Source organism: Topomyia yanbarensis, chromosome 3 (assembly GCF_030247195.1).
Source record: "Topomyia yanbarensis strain Yona2022 chromosome 3, ASM3024719v1, whole genome shotgun sequence".
Taxonomy (NCBI): Eukaryota; Metazoa; Arthropoda; class Insecta; order Diptera; family Culicidae; genus Topomyia; species Topomyia yanbarensis.
The window spans coordinates 93,737,075-93,760,199 of record NC_080672.1 but is presented as its reverse complement, the minus strand read 5'-3'; the positions used below and the strand labels follow the sequence as shown (position 1 = coordinate 93,760,199).

The 23,125-nt window shown below is 42.4% G+C and overlaps 1 protein-coding gene across 2 annotated transcripts in view; it reads right to left on the bottom strand.

Annotated features, from left to right (window-relative positions):
- The window catches only part of LOC131693618 (transcription factor Ken 2), a 236,950-nt gene extending 214,108 nt beyond the window's left edge, over positions 1-22,842 (bottom strand). Inside the window, exons 1-2 of one of the 2 annotated variants that reach the window (XM_058981564.1) lie at positions 22,105-22,842; positions 20,713-20,808 (exon numbers count right to left, since the gene is read on the bottom strand). The gene's annotated coding sequence lies outside the window, so the exon portion shown is untranslated. The remainder of the gene's footprint in view (positions 1-20,712; positions 20,809-22,104) is intronic. The other variant, XM_058981565.1, reaches the window with a different exon arrangement.
- Between the last annotated feature and the right edge of the window lie 283 nt (positions 22,843-23,125).

Here is a 23,125-nt window from a genome sequence, read left to right as displayed (position 1 = left end):
GCGATGCTGACAGATGTATGCACATACCTACTTAGATGCCTATATGAATGTACACCGCACTTCATCGCACACTTTGATTTGCGTGGGAGAGAACCCGTTTGACGTTTGAAATTGATTCGGTGTATGGGCGAATAGTCCCCCCGTTCAGGTGGTTGTGAGTGCGGTTCGAGGAGGAGGTGAGGGTTCTGGTGAGTAGGAATGCATTTTTTTCATATTAATTGTTTAATAATTAATTAGAATATTTCAGAGCAACGATATTCTTGAGTTTGAAAGAGGCGGGATATTCTAGGATATTTAATACTGTTTCAGTAAAAAATTTAACCGTCTCAGGAGCAGCGGTGAATCGTCAGTAAATAAGGTTTTGTTTGATTCAGTGTATTCTTACCGATTAATTGTTTACATCAATCGCTCCAGCTATTTATAATTTTTGACGAGATTTGTGAAGTTTTATCGTTGCTTATCTTATCAATCGACTGAGAATTTTGTCTATACCGTTATTATTGTGAAGTGGAAAAGTATTTCCTGTTTGCTTTTGTGTTGTGAAAAACAACGATGAACGCAATCGAGTGAACTTCTGCGACTTAACCACCAAAATTTTCCACCGAACGCAGTGCCATCTATTTCTCATCCGCACGCATTTTGGCAAGAGCATGCGATCACTGCGCGAAAACCGTCAAATCGGATGACGACTTTATCGAATGCATTGGTTTTTGTAAAAATGGAGTGCAGCTACGAGAATTCTTCCGGAAAACCCGAATTTATTTTGGATGTGCAAACGTGTCAAGCTGATGAAGTTTCGCGACACCGTTTTTTCGTTTGAGTGTGTTATCGCTGGGAAAACAGCTGACGTCTGTGCTGAACTCAAGGCCGTGTTATCCAAAAATAATCAGCAAATTTCGCGCCTCGCTAGAAAGGTTTCAACAGCTACTCCAGTCTGGCCAAATCGCGGTACTTCTCGACCACCTCAGAAGCGTCGTCGCGAGGATGGCCCTGATCCGAGCAATATTTTTGTTGGCGGTCGAAAGGTAGTCGATAAGAGCAACATTGTTACAGTTCCACCTCCCGCGCCGCTGCTCTTGTTGCATTGGAGATTGTCGAGAACATGCCCAAAGAAAGGTCTAAATTGCAACGAGGAGATAAAGGTTACTCCGCTGTTACAAAAAGCATAGGCGTCAGTAGTATGAACTTCATATCCTTCAAAGCTGGAGTTTACCCAAAGTACCGTGATGCAGCTCTTAACCCCGATACCTGACCGCAAGGCATACTGTTCAGGGAATTTGAAGATAGCCGTATCCAGAACATTTGGTGCCCGCTGAAAGATTTTCCTCCGCCTTCAGAAGAAGCATGTACCAAGGAGTTTTTATTCTCAGGTGACACGATCCTCAAAACCGCCGATCAGCCATCACCTTAGAATTCTAATCACCTTGGCATGTACTTCTCTAATGCAACCCGGCCCATAAACGACCCTGCAGAGGACTCCGCACGGATTGGTAATGCCACCATACCAAGCTACACCGCCATTGTACTATGGAAGCTCTCAATCCCCCACTACAGTCGAGGCCTTGCCGCCAGCGTTTAGCAGTCGTCCCGGTCCTGTCTGTGTGGGTGGATAAGGGGTCTTTTAAGCCGCCTTTCTGGACAAGTAGTATACAAATTGTCCCGTTCCTGCACTCCGTATCGCGGGGTTCAACGCATACCGGGACGCACCGCAGTTGGCACTGTGGAAGCCCTCGATCCCCCGCTACAGTCGAGGCCTTTCCGCCAGCGCTCAGCAGTCGTCCCGGTCCTGTAGGTGTGGGTAAAAAGGGGTCTTCCAAGCCGGCTTTCTTGGCAAGTATTATACAAATTGTATCGATACAACGGTTAAACTGATTCGTACTTCTAGCTCATCGTCTGACATCGTAATCTACTATCGTCCAGTTTCTGCTCTCCGCATCGCGGCATCGGGATTCAACGCATACTTGGACGCACCACAGTTGGCACTATGGAAGCTCTCAATCCCCCCGCCACAGTCGAGCAATTGCAGCCAGCGATCATCGGTCGTCCCGGTCCTGTTTGTTGGATGGATGAAAGGGTCTTTCGATCCGCCACAAATGCCAAGTATACATCTGATCCAAACACTTCAAGCGCTGCTGTATTCTTCGCTTCCAGCAATTTGCCTTTTGTTCCGACATCTTGTGATCAGATGCCAACCATTTCCCTCGCCGACGACGATCGTCGTATTCTGTTGATTGAGGATGCCACGAATCCTCCACCACAGTCGACCAAGCGACCGTCAGCCGTTCCGCTAATGTTCGTGGGATTAACGAAAGGATCACGCTCAAAACGGCAACATGGCTTCACTCTCTGCTGAAGCTGATCGATCCTACTGCAACATCGAGGTTTACTACCAGAATATTGGTGACTTAAACTCATCAACGGACAACTATTTGCTCGCGACCACGGGCTGGTGTTACGTCATCACCTTGACCGAGACAACCGTACTCAGTCTCACCAGGTGCTTGGTTCAACATTCGATGTCTACCGCTGTGACCGTAGCGCCCTCAACTGCCACTAGACATCAATTGGTGGTGTACTTATCGCCGTTCGACAAGCTATAAAAGCCCGAGTGATATTACTGCCATTCTTGCAGCTAATTCCAAGCTGAAAGCATCTAGTTCACCGGGCCCAAATGGCCTTTCCTCGATTTTTGGTCAAAAGTGTCTTCGAGCTATCACTTACTACTGGAATATTCCCTTCCTGCTGGAAAGCAGCCAGCATGTTTCCAGTTCATAGAAGGGGAACAAATCGAGTATCAAAACTATTCGAGCTAATTGTTTTTGGCCATATTTCACAACATACGTACTCGATGGATTTGCTGACGGATCGCAAACCGATGCTATTTACATGGATCCGCATTAGCCAAGCTAGACAAACTCGGTATTCATGGACAACTTCTGCGCTGGTTTCGTTCCTACTTCGATGGAAGGCAACTCCAAATCAGTATTCAGGACTGTCTATCTGCACCATTCTTCGCTACATCCGGAAACCCACAAGGAAGCCGTCTCGGTCTAGTAATATTCCTCCTCTACTTTAATGACGTCAATATCAAATTACAAGGACCCATTCTTCCACCAACGACATGAAATTTTTTCGACAAATACGGGATAAAACCGATGTCGAGTTTCTTCAGAGTGAACTGGAGAGCTTTAGTACGTGGTGTGATCTAAATATTCCAAGACACTCTCCCGTGAAGCATCTCGGAGTCATGGATTCGACATTAACGTTCAAACCACATACTTCATACATTGTGGATAAAGGCATCAAGACAACATGGGTTCATCTTCTGAATAGCGAAAAACTTTGGGGACGTATACTGTTTAAAATCCCTCTATTGCGCGTTGGTTCGCTCAACACTACAATATTGTTCGGTTGTTTGGAATCCGTAACACCAGAACGGCGTTGACAGAATCGGGGCCGTCCAACGCCGGTTCATACGCTTTGCACTCCGACATCTTCCTTGGCAAAACAGACTTGAACTACCGAGCTACGAATACAGCTCGACACTCTAGGCATCTTGTGGAACTGCCCTCGAGCCCTGTTTGTCTCAGACTTACTGTCTGCCAGGATGGAATGCCCTACAATCCTCAGACGCCTGGATCTTCAAACCTGCATTCGAACTCTACGCAACAACTCTCAGAGCGCTGTTACCGGACTTCGGCGTATTTTTAACAGTATGGCGGTTTTTGACTTCAACCTGACGGGGAATTCCGATAAAAGCTAAGATATTTTCCTATATTGAAATGTAATTAGTTTAAGCAACCACCATTGAAGCCAAGGGGTCTATTAGTGAAGATACAACAGAAAAACAAATAAGCTCTATATATAGTAAATCGCTACTCCCATTGAGGACTGCTGGACCAGGACTAAAGCAGCTATAAGCAGCACTGCGGAGAGCGTCCTGGGATACTACAGAGAAGTCGACGGAATGATTGGTTCGTTGGCGAGTGCCAAGAGATATTGGACGAGAAGAATGCAGCACGCGCAGCGATGTTGCTTCAAGCCACTCGTCAGAACGTGGAGTCATATCGACGGAAGCGAAAACAGCAGACTCGTCTTTTTCAGGACAAAAAGCGCCGCCTGGAAGAGTCTGAGAGAGAGAGGAGATGGAGCTGCTGTATCGCTCTCAGGAAACGCGGGCGTTCTTCAAGAAGCTGAATGACTCTCGCAACGGTTTTGTGCCGCGGGCCGAAATGTGTAGAGGCAAGGAAGGTGGCATTTTGACGGACGAACGTGAGGTGGTCGAAAGGTGGAGGCAGTACTACAATGAACATCTGAATGGTGCGCGGGCGGACAATCGGGCGTTCGAGGACGACGATTATGTCAGTGTCGCAGCCGACGGGGATGTACTGGCGTCCACTATGAATGAGGTTAACGAGGCTATTCAACAGCTCAAGAACACCAAGGCAGCTGGTAAGGATGGTCTAGGAGCGGAACTCTTCAAGGTAGGTCCGGAGAAACTAACGGAAAGCATGCACCGAATAATCGGAAGAATCTGGGAGAGAGAACAGCTACCGGAGGAGTGGAAGGAAGGGGTCATCACCCCGATATACAAGAAAGGCGACAAATTGGACTGTGAAAACTACAGAGCGATCACAGTGACAAATACCGCTTACAAAGTGCTATCCCAGATTCTGTACCGGCGCCTATCACCGCTGGTAAATGGATTTGTTGGGAGTTATCAGGCCGGTTTCATCAACGGCAGTTCAACAAATGACCAAATCTTTACTATACGGCAAATCCTCCAACAATGCCGTGAATACCAGGTCCCGACACATCACCTGTTCATCGACTTTAAAGCCGGATATGACACGGTGGACCGTGTGGAGCTATGGAAAATGATGGACGAGAACGGCTTCACTGGGAAGCTGACAAGACTGATCAAGGCTACGATGGATGGTAAGGTGTTGTGTCAAAATTTCGGGTGGCCTTTCCGGTCCGTTTGAAACACGCAGGGGACTAAGACAAGGCGATGGGTTGTCCTGCCTGCTGTTCAATATAGCGCTGGAAAATGTAATGCGAAGAGCGGAGTTCAACATGCTGGGCACGATTTTCACGAGGTCCAGACAGTTCGTGTGCTTCACTGACGACGTGAACATAATCGGTAGAAACAAGGAGACGGTAGCAGATCTGTACACCCGACTGAAGCGCGAAGCAGCACAAGTAGGACTGAAGATAAATGTGTCTAAGACGAAGTACATGCTGGCTGACGGAACCGATCGCGATAGGGAACGCTTGGGCAGTAGTATTACGATCGACGGCGATGAGTTCGAGGTGGTTGACGAGTTCATCTATCTAGGCTCATTGGTGACTGCGGACAATAACACCAGCCGGGAGATCAGAAGGCGTATTATCTCTGGAAGTCGTACTTACTATGGGCTCCACAAAACTTTGAGATCCAGGAAGCTTCACCACCGCACGAAATGCGCCATGTACAACACACTGATTAGAGCGGTGGTTCTCTACGGGCACGAAACGTGGACAATGCTTGAGGAGGATCTGCAAGCACTCGAAGTCTTCGAAAGAAGGGTGCTGAGAACGATCTGTGTTGGTGTGCAGGAGGATGGCGTGTGGAGGAGAAGGATGAACCACGAACTTGCGCGACTCTATGGTGAGCCAAGTATCAGGAAAGTAGCTCAAGCTGGAAGGGTACGGTGGGCGGAGCATGTTGTGAGGATGCCGGACAACAACCCCACCAAGTTGGTTTTCACCGCCAACCCGGCAGGTACAAGACGGAGAGGAGCGCAGCGTTCCCGGTGGCTGGACCAAGTAGAGCAGAACCTGGCGAGTATCGGGCACCTGAGAGGTTGGAGACAAGCAGCAACTGACCGAGTGACGTGGCGCAATATTGTGGAACAGATTAAATCATGTTAATATGATGTATAATCAGGAAATATAACCGTGTTCCAGCCGGACCGGAAGGTACAACAAGCGCTGAAAACGTAAGGCAACGTAGTGAAATCTTGCCACGTCTAGGGCTGGAAGGTCGGTAAGACCGGCCAGGTTGTCCAAAAATATTTAGCTAACATGGACATCGTCGTGAGGAAGCAGAAATAAAGGCCGGCCAAGTTGGAAGCGCACACGACCACTCAGAATCAGGGGCTGAAGGTGCTTCTCAAGGTTGTTTGCTTTGTGGAGTACAACGTAGTGGGGATCATAGACGGCGAGACCTACTTGACGCTTGACGGTAATGACTGACAGGGGGCTGGTTATTTCACGTCTCCTAGGAAGGAGGGGAACAGCGACGATAAGTATATTCCCCACACGAAGTTTCCGAAGAAGTTTCTGTCATGGCTGACAATCACTGAGGAGAGGCTGTCGACGAATTTGTTCAAAAGCGGGTTTTCGCAATTTCCAGAATCTTTTTGTTAGTATACTGCTTCTTGAGGTTGACAGACGAGAAAAACTGCCAGAAGCAGAATGTTGGTGTCAGGTACCCGGCAGCTATATGAAGTTCTACACCATATTACGCCTAAAATTAAAGAAGAAGTGCCTGCTAGCTGGCTAGATGGCCTCAAATCCTGTCCCGTGTTCTGTTCAACAGATTGAGACCGCTTGAGCAGTCCTTCGTCGGCGAATACCAAACCGGTTTTCGTGAAAGGATCAAATGTTTACCCTGAGACAAATGTTCGATAAATTCCGGGAGCACAACACTCAGATACATCATCTGTTCGTAGATTTCAAGGCGGCGTACGATTCAGTGAAACGAAATAAGCTATGGCAAATTATGCTAGAACATTGTTTTCCGACGAAACTAATATTCCGTATAACGCTGGATGGATCGAAATCAAGTGTAAGGGTTGCGGATGAAATTTCGACAGCCTTCGTAACCTTGGATGGATTAAAGCAGGGTGAAGTATTGTCGAATCTACTGTTCAAACAAAAGGCGTATTGCGACTGTGAATAAGGCTTATTATGGACCTCGTAACCAGTTCCGCAGTCTGTGAACGAAAACGAAATTCGCTGTGTATACGACCCAGATTCTCCCGGTAGCTTTATACGGTCATGAAGCATGGACGTTGAAGCTAGCCAACCGTAGAGCGTTCGGAGTATTCGAGCGTAAGGTGCTGCGAACAATATTCGGCGCTAAGCAGGACTATGGAATCTGGCGGCGTCGCATGAACCCTGAGTTATACCAAGTATATAAAGGGACGGATATTGTGAAGCTGATACAATATAACACGGCAGATTGCGGTGGGCTAGACACGTGGTCCAAATGCTGGATGAGCGTCAAGCGAGGACAATATTCAACAGGGAACCCGGAAGAAGCCATCGGCTTCGTGGCAGGCCGCGTACGCGATGGCTTCGCGCGGTTGAGGAGGACCTTAGGGCGCTCAACGTTCAGAGCGACTGGAAGCGCTTGGTCGAGGATTGAGTCCAGTGGAGGAGAATACTCCATTCGGCGGGGGCAAATCAAGGAGCAGTTGTAGCCCATTAAGTATACTGCTTCTAGGGAGTGAAGGATATTGATAGCAATTTATAAGTACTCAATTGATTGATGACCGAGTAATTAACTGATAATTCAACGTTTCTGATAATCAACGGGATCGACCAATGAAAGTTATAGCGCTCATCTGAAAATTTTTTGGAGTCAAGCATGAGATCTTTCACTAAGTCATCAAACTTCTTTTCACCTAACAACCATGTTTCCTCCGTTCATTATTTGAAAATAATCAACATCATTCTCTTCCTCGTAAAGCGTCATCCGGAAATTTAACACGCAATATCCCGATTCCCCTCGAGGAAAATACATCCCCTGCACCGACTAACCCCTGGCGGCATTTTCCATTCACTTTATTTACTTCTCTAAGCAGACAGCGAGAGATGGTGTCCCATCGAATGCGTCGTCCCAAAAATAACACCCTCCATCCCGCATATCGTCGTTATCCATTGAACCATATTCACTGCAATCCCCCTCCTGCAACTTTCTCATTCCCCTACGCACAAACAACCGGCCTCTTTCCCATTCCTTCTCTGTCACTCACTTTCTAGTCCAGTTATCTTCTCGCTTTCCTTCCGTTCGAATAAATAAGTAAATAAACCATTTGACACAAGGACACCCTCCTGCCTCCGGCTTATGGGACACAAACATGGAAGTAAGACGAACATAAATTACAACCGAATAGGGGAAAAGTGCAGCCCAAAAAAAAAAAACACAACACTCTCTCTTTCCGTTATGCCTAATGAGGGCTGATTCCACTCTTCCTTCCTTCGTTCTTCATTCTTCTTGCAATGCACTTTTGCCGACACCCATATTTGCATTGTCCGTCCCCTTCCATCTGCCTGATGTCAGAATTACCGATAAAACCCCCGTGTGCCAACTCGGGTGGGAGAGAAAGGACGACCAATAACGGGACCAGCAGGAGCGGGAGGGGAAAATGCATGAAGCAAAACCCTTGTGGCAGTTCTCACACTCCGGTCGGTGTTCGATCGAAATGTTATCCTAAACATGCGATCCGTTCCGATCCGATCCAAGTTGGCCAAGACGTTGGCCTATCGATGATTTGTAATCGTGTGCGGAGTAGGTATTTAGTGGAGCGACTCCTTGAACCAGAAATCAATCGGACTGTGTAAAGTAGCAGCGCGATGAAGTCTGGCGAAGAAGGCGAAGGAAGCGGAAATGGTGTTTGGAAAGCGAAGATGCTTTTGCCGGTTGGGTCACGCTTTACGAGAAACAGTGTTGCAAAGCGCCGCCGATGATGTGTTTCGGTTCGAGTTCGATTGCTTGGTTTGAGATTGCATAGAAAATACGAAATGGAAAAGGGGTAAAGCTGGTGCGATTGGTTGAAGAAGGTTTACTTCAAGGATTCGATTAGCTGGTTTGTTTCGAGTGTATTTGCTTCACTCTTTAACTCATAAACTAAATCTAATTTGCTTGGACCATTAGGTTCTTTACTGAAACAGTTAACCTCACTTTTCTTGTTCACTAGTACTGTTTTCGTAAACTTAGAAATATTTTGTGGACGACTAGATTCGCACGAAGAAAATCGCAAAAAAAATTTCTAAGTCCATGTAAACAGTAAAAGCGAACTGTCAAAAATGAACACTTAGTTCATTTGTGACGTCACCGTAAAGTATTCAATATTATTTGAATACGGTGTCGTCACAAATGAACTCGAGTATTCATTTTTGACAGTCGCCTGTACTGTTTACATGGACTTAGAAAAATTCTTTGCGATTTTCTTCGTGCGAATCTAGTCGTCCACAAAATATTTCTAAGTTTACGAAAACAGTACTAGTAAACTGTCAAGAAAAGTGAGGTTAACTGTGTCCGTAAAGAAGTTAATTAGTGTTTATATCTCTTTACAATGCAGAACTTCAAAATTAATTTGAACCCTTTTCAATCTATTATTACAAACTCACAGTTTGAAAAGACAAATCACTGTTTACCGTAAACTTTTTCGCTGCCGGTTGCATTTGATGCAACTGATTCTCGAACTGTGCATCACGATTCTCGCTCGGAAGGGATTCGATTAGCAGCTCAAATCGGAACCGGTGAATGGTATGATTCATTTGTGCACCCTGTTATAAGAACAAAGAATTCAAACACAGACGTGCTAATTTCGACGGAACTGTCGAAACTCGAAAAGTTGGCCCCGTTTTTGTTCGGTTGTTGCAAAGTGCAACTTTGTTTTTGATAAAAAATGGTGCTTTTTTCACTGGAAAAGTAAATAAGAAATGATAATCAGTCATCGTTGATTTTTTTGTAATTTTATCGAACATGTGGCACCTTCATTAAGTATAAGGATGACCAGTTCAAAATTATGTCACGCAAAACTTTTCCAGAGGAAAGTGAACCATACAATTTCATTTCAATGTCCCATTGTTCTACTACTAGCGAGCCTATTTAAACCGAGATCTCATTAGCAAAGGGATGGGCGAAGAATTTTGACTGATTTCAGATGCACCAGAAGTACGTGTAAATTTTGTTAAATTCAAGTTAAATCATTAATTTATTTCAAAAAGCTCCACAGAGAAGCTCTGCAAGTCGCCTGCAATTTTTAATATTCCCTAATGATCAGTGGTTAAAGCTATCGGTCCCACGTAAGATACAGCTTGGCCATCTGCATATCATTCTCCCATGGTAACCATCTCCTCCCATCCAAAGAAAGCGAGAAATATGGAGATTCATTTTGATCAGATTTACATTTTCTTCGAGAAGAGTTTATCCTCTCTCCTTGAAGCTGGAAGAATACGCATAGGGTTACTGCTCCCTAATTCATCTTAGCTCCTCTATTCATCTCACCCATTTCAACACGTTAGTTAGAGCAGTATCTGCTATCTCTATTCAACGCATTAGCTCAAATGGTAGGATGAATAAGGGTACGTTGTACTCGACTTTTCGCTTCGCTCAAACGGGAGCATTTTACATTTTACAGGCAAAATTTTTAACTGTACTTCTTCTTAGGTACGTAGCAAAGATGATGATACCTATTTAAGCGCAATCCAGTCACTATAAGTCGAGTTATCAATTAAATAATGTGACATACTGACTAATGAGATGAATAAGGGCACGTCTACCCTATATGCAGCGAGAACTAGTTCCCTGCACTGGTTTTACACTATCGAGCAAAGAGCAAAGTACTACAGTTTCAATTGGGAACACGACATTTGGCATAGGTTTTTCAAAACCATGAAAATTAGGTGGTGAAAAGCGCATTGTTTCGAGAAATTGTCTTAGGGACGATCCATACATGACGTAGTATTTTTTGAGTGATTTTTCACCCCCCCCCCCCCCCCCAACTCGTAGCATTTCGTCACAAACCTCTAACTACCCCCTGGTAATTACGGTAATTCTCCCCCCCCCCATTGTCACCGTAAAATTTAAAAAATAAAAAATGGTGAGATAGAAAAGTGATCTGATTCACAATGAGCAGGTGACAACATGATTCGCGCTAAGTCACCTGAATTCGCGACAGCGGTACGGGGCGATTAAGAACTTGATTTAATGCAACATTCGCCAATGAGAAAGTGACGTCACGATAGTAGAAACATTTAACAGTAGTTACCACATTTTTATAATTTTTAGCTTAGCGGGTATTGACGGTGTTCACAACTCCCCACCGTTCCCTACATCGTTCAACGTGGTCCCAAATTGGTGCTAGTTACTGACGAGATGAATTCGAACGATGTGTTAAGTTAAATGAGTTTACCATATAGGGTAAAGTGCCTATTTTCACCATACTAAGGAGGGTGCTTCACTAATTCATTAATTACTTGGCCTACAATCAATGGAATTGGAAGAAATTGGTATCAATAGCTTTGCTTCGTTGTTAAGAAACAAGATAATAACATAAATGCGCTGAAAATGGTGAAATTCTCGTGTTTGAGCGCAACGAAAACCCGAATTGAGTGCCCCTATTGTTGCGCCTTTCATTTGACTCAATGCGTTGAACAAAGATGGCAGACTCTGCTCTAACCAACGGCTTCAAATGGGTAGGCTGATAATCGAAACATGGCGAAAATAGACTCAACACCCGAAATGTCGAAGAAAAATGATAAATTAAAATAAATAATTTATACATTACAAAAGTTACACCATAAAATAAAATTTTTAATTCCAATATGTATGTTTCCTTATTTAACCCATGAGCAGTTCTTTATACGATGGTTAATCTGATAGTTATATTAATTTTTCAAGGATGATTTTCGACATGCGGTATAGCACGTAGACGTGTACAACAAGGGATTTTTATAACTGCAATGGAAACTTTTTTTTCTTCTTTTCAATATGATATAAAAGATTCGCGTTTAATGATTCCATATTTGAATCTTAAGTTGTAATCAATTTTTTATAACGTTGTATTGAAATATCCAATTGTCCAAGAAATGTTTTGATTAACCTGCATAACGCGCTTAGAACTTGCTCATTCTTGATCGGGCTCAGGCCATATAGGCTTGAAATTTAATATATTAAATTCCTATATTTTTCACTCGATGTTGATGGTGCTGGTATATTTTTGTGTGAACAATCCGGGTTTCGTAAAAGTTATTCGTGTGAAACAGCGCTTAATCTATTATTATTGTTGTTATGAAAGCAGGTCAGCAGGCTGTTTTAGCAATTTTTGTTGACTTAAAACGAGCGTTCTAATCAATTGATCGCCGTAAGTTGATTTGTGTATTGGAGAGGTATGGTGTAAGAGGAAATGTTCTTGAGTGGTTTTGCGGTTACCTAAAAAGTGTACGCTCTACATCATAGGAAGCCGAAATCAACCTTGGTGTGCCACAAGGTAGTGCGCTAGGACCTCATGTGTTTGTCCTGTACATTACCGACATGAGAAAAATGTTGAAGAATGCGGAAATAAACCTGTTTGCCGATGACACAGTTTTGTTTATCATTGGTGATAGTTTCGATGAGTGCATAAGGGTGATGAACCTTGAACTATCAAAGTTTAGTGATTGGTTGAAGTTGAAAAACCCAAATTGAACATTTCCAAGACAAAATATGGTTGAGCGAGTTGCTAGCATCAAATATATTTGGGTACATTATTGGGCGACAAATTAATACTGTTCAGTTAAACCCAAGAATAACTTCGCAAAGCATAAAGGAAGCAGACTCCTGGTGGAACTATAAATCGACTCAGGGCCAATTGAGTTTTCAAAAATTCGTTTTTTTCTGGGCGGTCGAGCTGGGCAGACTCGACTATGGTCAGTAATTTTTAAGAAGGAACCTGAAATAATCCACAGGCCAATCCAAACTTTAATTACTTCTACGGACACAGAAAATCCTTTCTGATCTAGATTAGAACAAGTGACTACATGCTTACGAGTTTTGTATCTATTTTCAGCCAAAGGCAATTGATTGGACAAATGCATTAAAATGTGATAAATTACATTAGATTGGTTCAATTTCACTGTTAGGTGAATTAAATTGATTTTTAGAGTTCCTACCTAACTTCAAGTGAGTCAGAAAATCATTCAGAAAAATTCTGTCGAAGACAACAGATCGTTGCGATGGAGATACTCCACGATATTTAGGATTGAAACGTAGATGTTGGCAAAGCCGTAGCGTGGCCTTCGGGCGCCCTTGGCGGAGTTTCAGTCTTGCGCCCTTTGCGGCATTTGTCTAACCAATCTAACCGGAAAGTAATGCCAGCGCCAAGAATATTATAGTTCTGTGAAATTTTAAATATGAGCTCGATGCCGATTTGTCTCTAATATCATTCAAAGTCAGATGTTTACAGGTAACGGGTGGAGCATTTTGTCGGAAGATTTTGGGAAATACTTGAAGGCAACAGATCGCTCCGCCGGACTGGATGTGTAGACCAGTTTTTTGAGCTGACGATTTATTAGGGAATTCAATCCACTTCTATTACACAACAATTCGAAGACTCGGTAATCCGACATATTCAGCCTTATTCTGCAAGAACTGACGCAGAAATATCCATCGTGACAGTTTTCTCGATAGTGTGCCCAGATATGTTCCGAATTGTGTTATTGTGACTGAAGCAAGCAAATTACGTTACTCGCGACAAGCCTTTTATGAACGACTACAGTGTCTATATGCCCGCTCACAATGTTGAGATCGACGGTGCAGTCACCGATTCGAGTTTGTCTTGCGTGGATCTTTTGAAGCACCTAGTTGACTATGTCAAGGACCCCTTACTCGAAGAGCAACAATTTTGAATGACAATCGCACTGGGCGGGACAAAATGGTGTATCCTTTCAAACACGTGTCAAGTAATCTTTGCCTGGAGATTCAATATAACCATGCCACGTGTATAAAAAGCGTCCGAGAAATCTGAAGCATTCCCTTAAAAAGCGCTTTAATTCCCCAAAGTAACCATAAGCATTAAACCATTGCACTATATTGGCTATACATTTGCACTAATGTTGCATTGAAACTCCATTACAGCATTAACAATGCAATAAAGCTCTATATTAGCATCAATAATGCATACATGCACAGCTTTTAATGTGCATTTAGTGCCATTATAGAGCAAATAGAAAGCCATTGCTACTGTAATGATGTGGGTTTATTCGTTATGCAACTCTTCTTGAAGATTATATTCGGCATATTTCATTTCAATCGAACATATGCAATATAATCCAGGCAGTGAACGCAGCGCACTTACCGCGAAGGACAAGCCAAGGTACATCAGTTCGAGACGTACTAAAACATTCATATCATGTGAGAACGAAAAACCATTATAGATATTAATTACAATGCATTAGAAGAGAGTCAATTACGGTTTTAAACTGAACATTTTATTTTAATTTTTTTTTCCTTTTTGCTCATCATACCGAAAGGAAACATAAGAAATAGTTTTAAAACCATGGCGGACAATAACAGCCAACTGAAGCTTTCTAATAGCATTAGTAGTGCCAATAATAGGCTTTCAAATTTGACATTTGTACGCTGGTGCTATATAATAGCATTGGTGCTGAAAAAACGACCTGTCAATCTCTGCACAGTAATAGCACTATTTTTCGCCTTTTCTGGTATAATACCAGCACTATATCAGTATCTAGGGCTTCGAGGCTTCTTAATACCGCTTTATAAGTGGATTTAAAGCAGATCTTAGGCTACGTTATAATGCTTACTGGTAACTTGGGACTCATTTGCAGAAATATTAAAAAGAGCTATCCACTCACCACGACAAATCAATATGCTTTCTTGGCTTAGGAGTGTGATTATGATGATCCTAATGTACTGCTCTCAAAAATTATAGGAAGATGCGATTCCTTACAAAGCTTAAATTCTCTTTAGAGCCCTTTAAATATGCCAGCTCGAGCAAGCTCTGTCACAAAGCCGAAGTAAAGAGTTCTTGATCTTGGAAATTTGATATAAGTCAAGGAGTTTCCGGCGCTTCCAGGATCACCAAAAATCTCATGTGATATTTCAACCAGAGATTCAACTTAGTGCAGAGCTCGTTGATGACCGACAACTTGCGAAATTTGCGAAACTCTTCCCGACATCGAGTAGACTTCAATTCTCGCGGAACGCCGTAGGGTTGTCTTCTCGATTACAATTGATCTAACTTACTGCACGATCTTTGCTACAGCTTTAAAAAGAGAAGGGGCTGCTTCATTTCCCATGACCACAAATCTATACCATTGTATTTCTATGGAACTAAGTAAACAAGCGATAGTTTGTAATATTTTCGCTATTTTTTATTTTGAAGTCTTTTCAGTTGATATTTTCGTGCTGTGCAACTCGAGCACGTTTATTCTTTCATCCCCTTTTCTTTTACGAACAACACCCTATACTATGAATAAATCTGGATGAGATTGACAGAGCCGTAGGGTAATCTTTTGGCACCTTTGGTGGAGTCTTCGATGTTTACATTGGCTTCTTTTTGAGCTCGATGTTCGAACAAAAATTTTGTTTTTTTTTTCATTTTAACATTTATCCTCACTTATTATAAAGTGAATAATAATAAATTCATATATCTTAAAATCGCAATAACTTTTTTTTAAAAAATCCCAGCTAGTTACAGTTTTTGTAAAAGTTTTAAACGACACTCTGGACAAACTGTTTTTATTTTTCAGGTTAGAACTCATCCCAATTTTTGGTTCAGTGGCGCATAACCTAAGTTTGAATTTGGCTTCAAACAAACGGTTCGACAGCAGTTAGGTCCGAAACTGAGTTAGTTTCTGCCTTAAGCGAAAACGACATTAGTTTCAAACGAAAAGTAGAATGTTGTCATTGACTGCTATTAAATTTCAATGCGATCACGATCACATAGAAAATCCTGAAATAAACAAATGTCGCAAATATACTTCAAAGGTAAAAATGTGGCTACAATGAATGCTAAATTGCTTGGCCTCGTCCAATGGTTCCGGAAGGCCCGGACGAAGTAACAAAATTCCGGAATTAGTTTCAAATCCGTTTTTCAGAGACGGCTAAATCGATTTCTACGTGCTTATGCTCATAAGAAAAGTGAGTTATTCGTATACAATACCTCTTGTGTTCTTGCATTTACAGTTGCAGATATTGAAGACAGTAATTCGACAAACATTGTCTTGGTACAACAATTCCCTAGCGTAATATTAACTTTCTTAGTTATCCTAGTACTACGATCCAATTATGTCAACAGTGTAATAAAAACATAATATTTATTTTGGAAGTAGCAAATCAAGGAATCTTAGTGTAAATGAATGAGATTTTCGGATCTTTCAATTGGTAGATGTATTTTTCCGGAAATATTGAACATTGAATCTTTCGATCATTGGATCTATGAATCTTCAGATCTTCGCATATATCGGATCTTTGGATTTTGGGATTAATCAGGCATTGCATTTATCACTCAAACGAGTGAAGGCGTCCAGATGAATTTCTACTTCCAACACAAAAAAAATCATATTTCCACTTGAAAACCCACACAACTTCTCCGGATAAATACACCGTTCCATTTCTCCGGATACCCAAAGCCGCCGGAGAGGAGTGAAAGAGTTTATCACGGCCTCTATGTTGTGCTCGTTGACTTGCTGGCTTATTGAAAATGTGACAAAATATGGCGATCCTACTTCGTTGTTGGTTTTGTTGGTAATGGAGTGCATATTTTGACACGTTTGTTTACTCGCGAAAATAAAAACTGATCACCCAATTGGTGGAGCCGGAGAATCGTTGCGACTCCCGGAAAAGTTTGACATGGGATAAGTTTCTTCTCAGGTGAGTGAGTTGGAGTCACAATGCCGGGGATCAATTGATGTTTTATTTTTACATCTCTGGATACTCGTTGCATCTTTAGATTTTTGGATCTCCGAGTCCTTTGGCTTATTCGAATCGTCGAGAGCTTTAGATAATTGGATCGTTAAGTCTTTTAGTCTCGGAATCTTCGAACAGGCAAAATATTCGAATCATTTAGATTTTTGAATCAACGGGTTGAATTTTTGGGTAGTTAGCTTTTTCAATAGTCTTTGAATCTTTTAATGTAAGTTTGTTTTATCTCGAAGCTTTGAATTTTGAAATAGTTGGATCTTTGAATAGTTGGTTTATCAGATGATCAATCTTTTTGATTATCGGATCTTTGGAACTTCGAACTTTAAGATTTCCGGATCTTTTCATCGTAGTGTCCATGAATCCTTGGAATTTAATTCTTTGACTGATTGATGTATTCCATCTATCACAACCAGGCAGTAAAAACTCACATATTCACACGAAAAGTTATTGGCACTAACACAGCTTCTCCGGATAAATACAACGTGTTTTTTCTCCGGATAAATAAAACAGCCGGAGAATGAGTGAATGAGTTTATCACGGTATTCTTTTTTCGCTCGCTGCTTTCCTGTCGTTATTCCAAAACACGAAAAAAACAAGTCTATCATACTTCTTTGCCGCTTTTCTTTGTAATTAAGTGTATTTTTTGAAGTTTTTATTGATTTCCACGAAATTAATATTTTATCACCTTCTCAGGTGAGAAGGAAAAAGTCAAATAAAGACGGAGACGGAGAATTTTGCGACTCATCTTATCTCGGAAAAGTTGGACATCGGATAAGTGTCTTATCGCGTGAGTGAGAACTATTATTTAAAATACGCAGAAGAAGTCATGTTATCAGCGATGCTGACAAATTTTTCCTACTGCTTTTAGATTTTCATTTTCTTAAGTTCACATTGAAATTACTTTTAATTTGATATAAGTTAACTGATAAAAAACAAATTGACTTTGCGTGGTCGTATCTCTCAAATGAACGAATATATATCATATTTCTAATGAAGTCTTCAAAATAAAAAAAAGTTTCAGCCTTTAACATCGAAACTTTTTTTGAATAACGCGCAAAGATTCAATATGATTTTATATTGCATGTCAACTGCCAAGCAACAGAGTCGATATGCATGGACCAGTTCTTCCTTTTTGTTGTTTCAATCTCGATGAAAAGTTTGCGATTGTCTATCTACTCCAACTCCCGCTAATCCAGCATCCACAAGGAAGCCACCTCGCACCAGAACTACTTAAAATGGTTTTAAACTATCTTTTTTTTCGAATCGAGCCAAGAGACTCTTACGTCAATGATCTCGAAAGAGACGGTGGTTGAGTGGTAAGCGTAACTGCTTCTCACTCCAGTAGGTCTGGGTTCGACTCCAGCCGAAGTTGCGTCTTTCTTCGGAACGGAAGTAAACCAGCCGTTGGCCTCGGCCCTTGTGTTGATACGGCGATATCTAGGGTTCAGATAATCAAGTGACCTCTCTAGCGCGCGTCGGTGATCGGCACTCAGTGCGGACAGAGGCCGTCGGAAAATATAATATGAATAGAGAAAAAGCATTTCGAAGTCATTTTTGATTCGCGCAAATCACATGCTTCGCAGGGGAGGGTGCCTGGTTGTGGACCTCGCTCCATTTTTTGTAGGTGTAAAATTATCGAAAGACAATTGGTAAAAATACACAACCTAAGTAGTGGAGTACAAACATTTTTGGGCAACTTTTTGTCCCCGGTTGTTGACCACCTTGAAAAAAGCATTACATATGACTATTATATCGCAAAATGTGAAAGTGCGAAATCATTCCTCTAACCACCACAGACAACGTCATAGGAAAGAAATTTGAGAAAGTTGTGGTAGTATTTTAACTTCTTAGAACATTTCCGAATTGCAGGCGTTAAAGATAACGACAAATAAAATGTCCAATAAAAAGGAAAGAAAAAGTTATCGCAGAGTATTTAATTTCCAATGAAGATGGTTATTGTATTATTTGCGTGAATAAAATGCTACGAAAATGTTTCAATACCATCACCCGTGACACATGAAATGTATCACTATGCAGAACTGTTATTTCATGTGTATCCATTGTAATTCTGACGTGGATGTGTTGGGTGATTGAAATGTTGAGATTCATTAAAATTCATATATCTGCTTGCAGGAAGCTCACAATATTCGTAAAGGTTCTTTATCTATCAATTTTTATACTTTATACTTATATTTTTCTATTTATAATTTTCAGTGAAATTTCTTCAATGGACCACAACCAAGAACAAAGCTGGTCAGAAAACATCTCCTAAGAAAATTGCTTATAACTTTTTTGTTTTAAATAAAATCAATAGTTTCTTATGCGGAAAGTTAGCTATTTATCACCCTTTATAGCGGCATATGGAACTTAGCATTTAAATGATCGAAAGACAGTATATGAGCACAAAACAAAACCCGGCTCACAACCGGGGACACTCTCCTGCATAGTGGATAAGACACCAAGACAGACAGGTCTTTTCTCGAAATAATATCACCTAGTGACTGTAAGGAAATTTACATGACGTGAGTGACGTGACTTTGAGAATATAAGGGCCCAAAATTTATATTTTTAATAGCAAAGAGTTTTAGAGTTGTATACTGTCAATTAGAGTTGCAAAAGTGAGGTCGACGAAAAAGAAGCTGTCGAAACGCTACTATTGGACACTCTTAGGATTAGGAGAGACTGAACTTTGACGCTCAGTCGAAAGTAAAATCCTAGGAAAGGTTTTCATGCACTTCACAGATTTGTCCAAATACGTGAAAATTTGTATAGAGGGTCATCTCATCAGAATCCGACACTAATTAACTTCTCATCAGCTTAGTCGGTACTCCTTTTATAGCGGGACATCACGCTTGACTAAGGGTTTGCTTAGGAATACAAGTTGGGTCCCCGTTTTTTGAAACTAACGTCAATCCGGCGCTAGCTTCAACCTGTCACTAAGTTAGTGTCGCATTCTGATGAGACGCAGTCAAAACGCAAAATTCGTAACTAATTTAGTCATAGGTTTAGTGCTCATTACGCGCTAATGTGGTTTTTCCCATTTTCTCCATAGTGGGAAAAAGGAGATAAATATACAATAGTGGTTCTTGGTATATTCTGCACGATCTATCTTGCGTGCTCTTGTATAAGTTCACAACGTTCGCCAATAATTTTCATATTCATGACACTGATCATGATCTTGCAATCGTCACGTGAACTGTTTCATAGAATTTATGAACATTATTCATAGATTCATTTTTATTCCGCGAACAGTTTCATGATTGATATATAAGCCGCCGGTCTGTTTATAAATCCGAGAATCATTCAAGGGACTGAAACTAATCTGATCGCACGAAATTGTCGTTTTAACTGCGTGAATCGATAAGTTTCAATTGTCACGTTCATTTTTTGCGTACTTTATTGTTGTTGGTGAATTCAAGAAAATAATCTAAAATTAACCTCAAGCTCAATTTATAACAATTTACGATGAATCAAAGAACAGTGCAATCGTCAACTGCTCATCAAAAGCGAGAGAACAAAAAACCAGTTCCGCCAACTCAACTAGAAGCGACTAAATCCGAAACGAAAAACTCACGTAACTCACTTCCAGTGCAACTGGCCGACAGGTTACTTTCAGCCTAGTGAAAATGTTGCAACATTGCAGTACAGTGCAACCACCGCAAACACCACTACACCATCGTCGATAGAAGCACCATTGAACGAAAGGAAAAAACAATCAGCAAAGTGAAGGAAGAACGTATTGCAAAAATAAAAACAACAAGAGAAACAGTCTGTAGCCATTTGTGGTACAAAATGAAATATTAAATTCAAAACTGCTAGTTTTGCACTTTCAATAAGCCAATGACACTGCCGAGGGTTTCAAAATCGACCCATCGCAGCACCGCACCTCGCGCATCCCTTCGAAACCAACCAGGCGCCCGCTACGGGACGGGGAGGGGACACTGTGCAACTTCGATTGCTGACGATGTTCAACTAGGTTTTTTTCCTATACAAATACACAAACTTACCTTCTATGATCGGTCGGTGATCAGGCGATCCCCTTGGAGATTGTGTTGCAGAGAGTTCTTCAACGCTGGTGACGCCGTCGCCGAGCAGCGGTTGTTCTGTGGTGGATGGGGTTTGGAATTAGTATACTATTTGTCCGGAGTGCGGGGATCGGAATTCGGAGGTTCGAACTGCACACGCGCTGCTATATTGCTACTACTACTGTTGCTGCTGTCGCTATTGCTGCTGCTGCAGGAGGTAGAAGTGCAGAGCTCAGAGAATTTCACGGTCTACCGACTTGCGACGGAGAAGGTGCAGAAATTAACACCTATGCTTTCCGTGCTCGGGAAGAATTTAGAGTGTTCGTGAGGGTAGCACAATTGCGACGAAAAATGATTTCGCTGATTCAGATCGTGTAAAACAATACAGTCAATTCTAATCATTCAGAATTCCGACATTTTTAGCTACAGTTCTCACGCTCACAAAACAGTCCTGCTCTTAGAAAGTCCAACATCCGGAAGCGCACTTCCGCAAGTCGATCACTTAGCTCAAACGGCTACCACCCACAATCACTTCCGACGCCGTCGGAGTTGCGAACGTTTCCATTCACTTTCGAAAAAAAAACAGTTTATTCTCTGCACCATTCACCAGCTGGCATCACCGCGGGAAAACGGTCAACGAGCGAACAAACATGGTAAAAGATATTATATAACATTTCGTAATAAAAATAATAATGCGGCCGCTGCAGCTCGCGTTCGAAGGTTACACCATCGATTTCTGAACAGCCACGGTACGCCGCGTACGCGAAGCAGCAATCCACGGTACCCTCGGTGCCACGCGATCGCAACTTGGAAACGCAAAACGAAAGTAAAAGTTTATGCTCGCGCTGGATCCAAGCTGGCTCTGGGCTTTGGCTTCGAATGGGATCCCTGACGTTCACCAGCACCACCAACCAGCCAGCCAGCGTTTGCGACGATCGTCGTTCGCGGAGTCTTTCCGTCGTCGTTGGTCGTAGCTGCGCTTCAGCGTCACCCGTGTGATCCAACTGAACACTTTTGTGTAGTAATGCTACACAGCTTTTGCTTTGGGCTCTTCTTTCTGCGGGCTTCTCCGTCCGGTCGTCTGGTAGTTATGCTTCAACACTCTCTTTACCCGTGCACTTCTTCCTCCGACAAACCCGCGCACTCGCACGCTCGTTTCACGCGGCTTCCTCTCTTTCGATTCCGTAACCATAATCGCTTTCCGCTTCTTTCATTTACCATATCGTACTTTTCCACCTTAAATGTGCAAGAAACACACAAAACATTTGGCTGAAACTATCTCACTTTTGCTTTTAGTTGGAACTGGTTTTCATATTATTCTTAAATTTTATCACTATCGGTTCTGTAGATCCTTTGGATTCAACCCACACCTACCGAGTTATCCGGATCCTGCAACTATTCTGCTGTCAGTTCTGCTCACTTCTGCACCGACTCACTTTTTTCTTAGCGCCAAACTTCTTGTTTTTTAGTATTTTCTTCAAAACACACCTTTTCTATTCGTTTAGTTTTCCCAACAAATATTCTTGCACTGTTTTCAAAATATCTCACACCTCACCAGCGGTGTCACCCTTTAGCTTCAGCGGAAGCTGCACCTTCGAGAAGATAACGTGCTTTTCGAAACGTCATTCTGCTTCTGGCCACTCGCACAGCTACTATTTTTTATTGCACACGGAACTTGCTTCGATCCAGCGAAAACTGCTTCCTTCAACCGCACAAAAGAGTTGACACCTGTTTTCCGCAGGCGCCTACCTCGATCACTACTCTAGCTCGATCAGCTCAAGCAAATTTCCAAGTTAGAAAGCACAGCCTAACATATCATCGTCACTTTTAATCAGAACTTTCGCAATCCCGGCACCGACAACGGTTGGTTCGGATGATCCTCCGCAAAACGGACCATGTAGGAAGTGCGGGACACTCACTCGGTTCAGAACCACCAACGAACGGTTCTGTGGGAAATGGGAAGTACCAGCCACAGCAATGTGACCGCAGAAAAAGTAACGAAAAAAAGAAACTAAGAACGTCGCAACGTTGTCGTCGTAGTCGCTGTTGGTTAAGGTACCAGTACCCAGCACTGTTCGGAGCCCGCGCGCCGTGTGTGATCACCTAACGGCTGTCTACTCTCGACTACTTTTGCTTTTGCTGAATTTCCGTAGTTGAGGTAGAGGAGCAGTCGGTCGGTCGGTCGGTCGACGCGCGCTCGGTCGGTCGGTCCAATCCAATCCAAAAACCCGACGGACGTACGCGCAAAGCAAAACGAAACAGAAAGAGAAGCAAGAGCGAATGGAAATTACAAAAGCTGCGCTGTTGATGATTGTTGTTTTTGTTGTTGTTGGTGTAGCTTGTGTTTTTATTGCTACTGCTGTGTTTTTTGTTGACTCTTTCGCCTTCTCTTCTA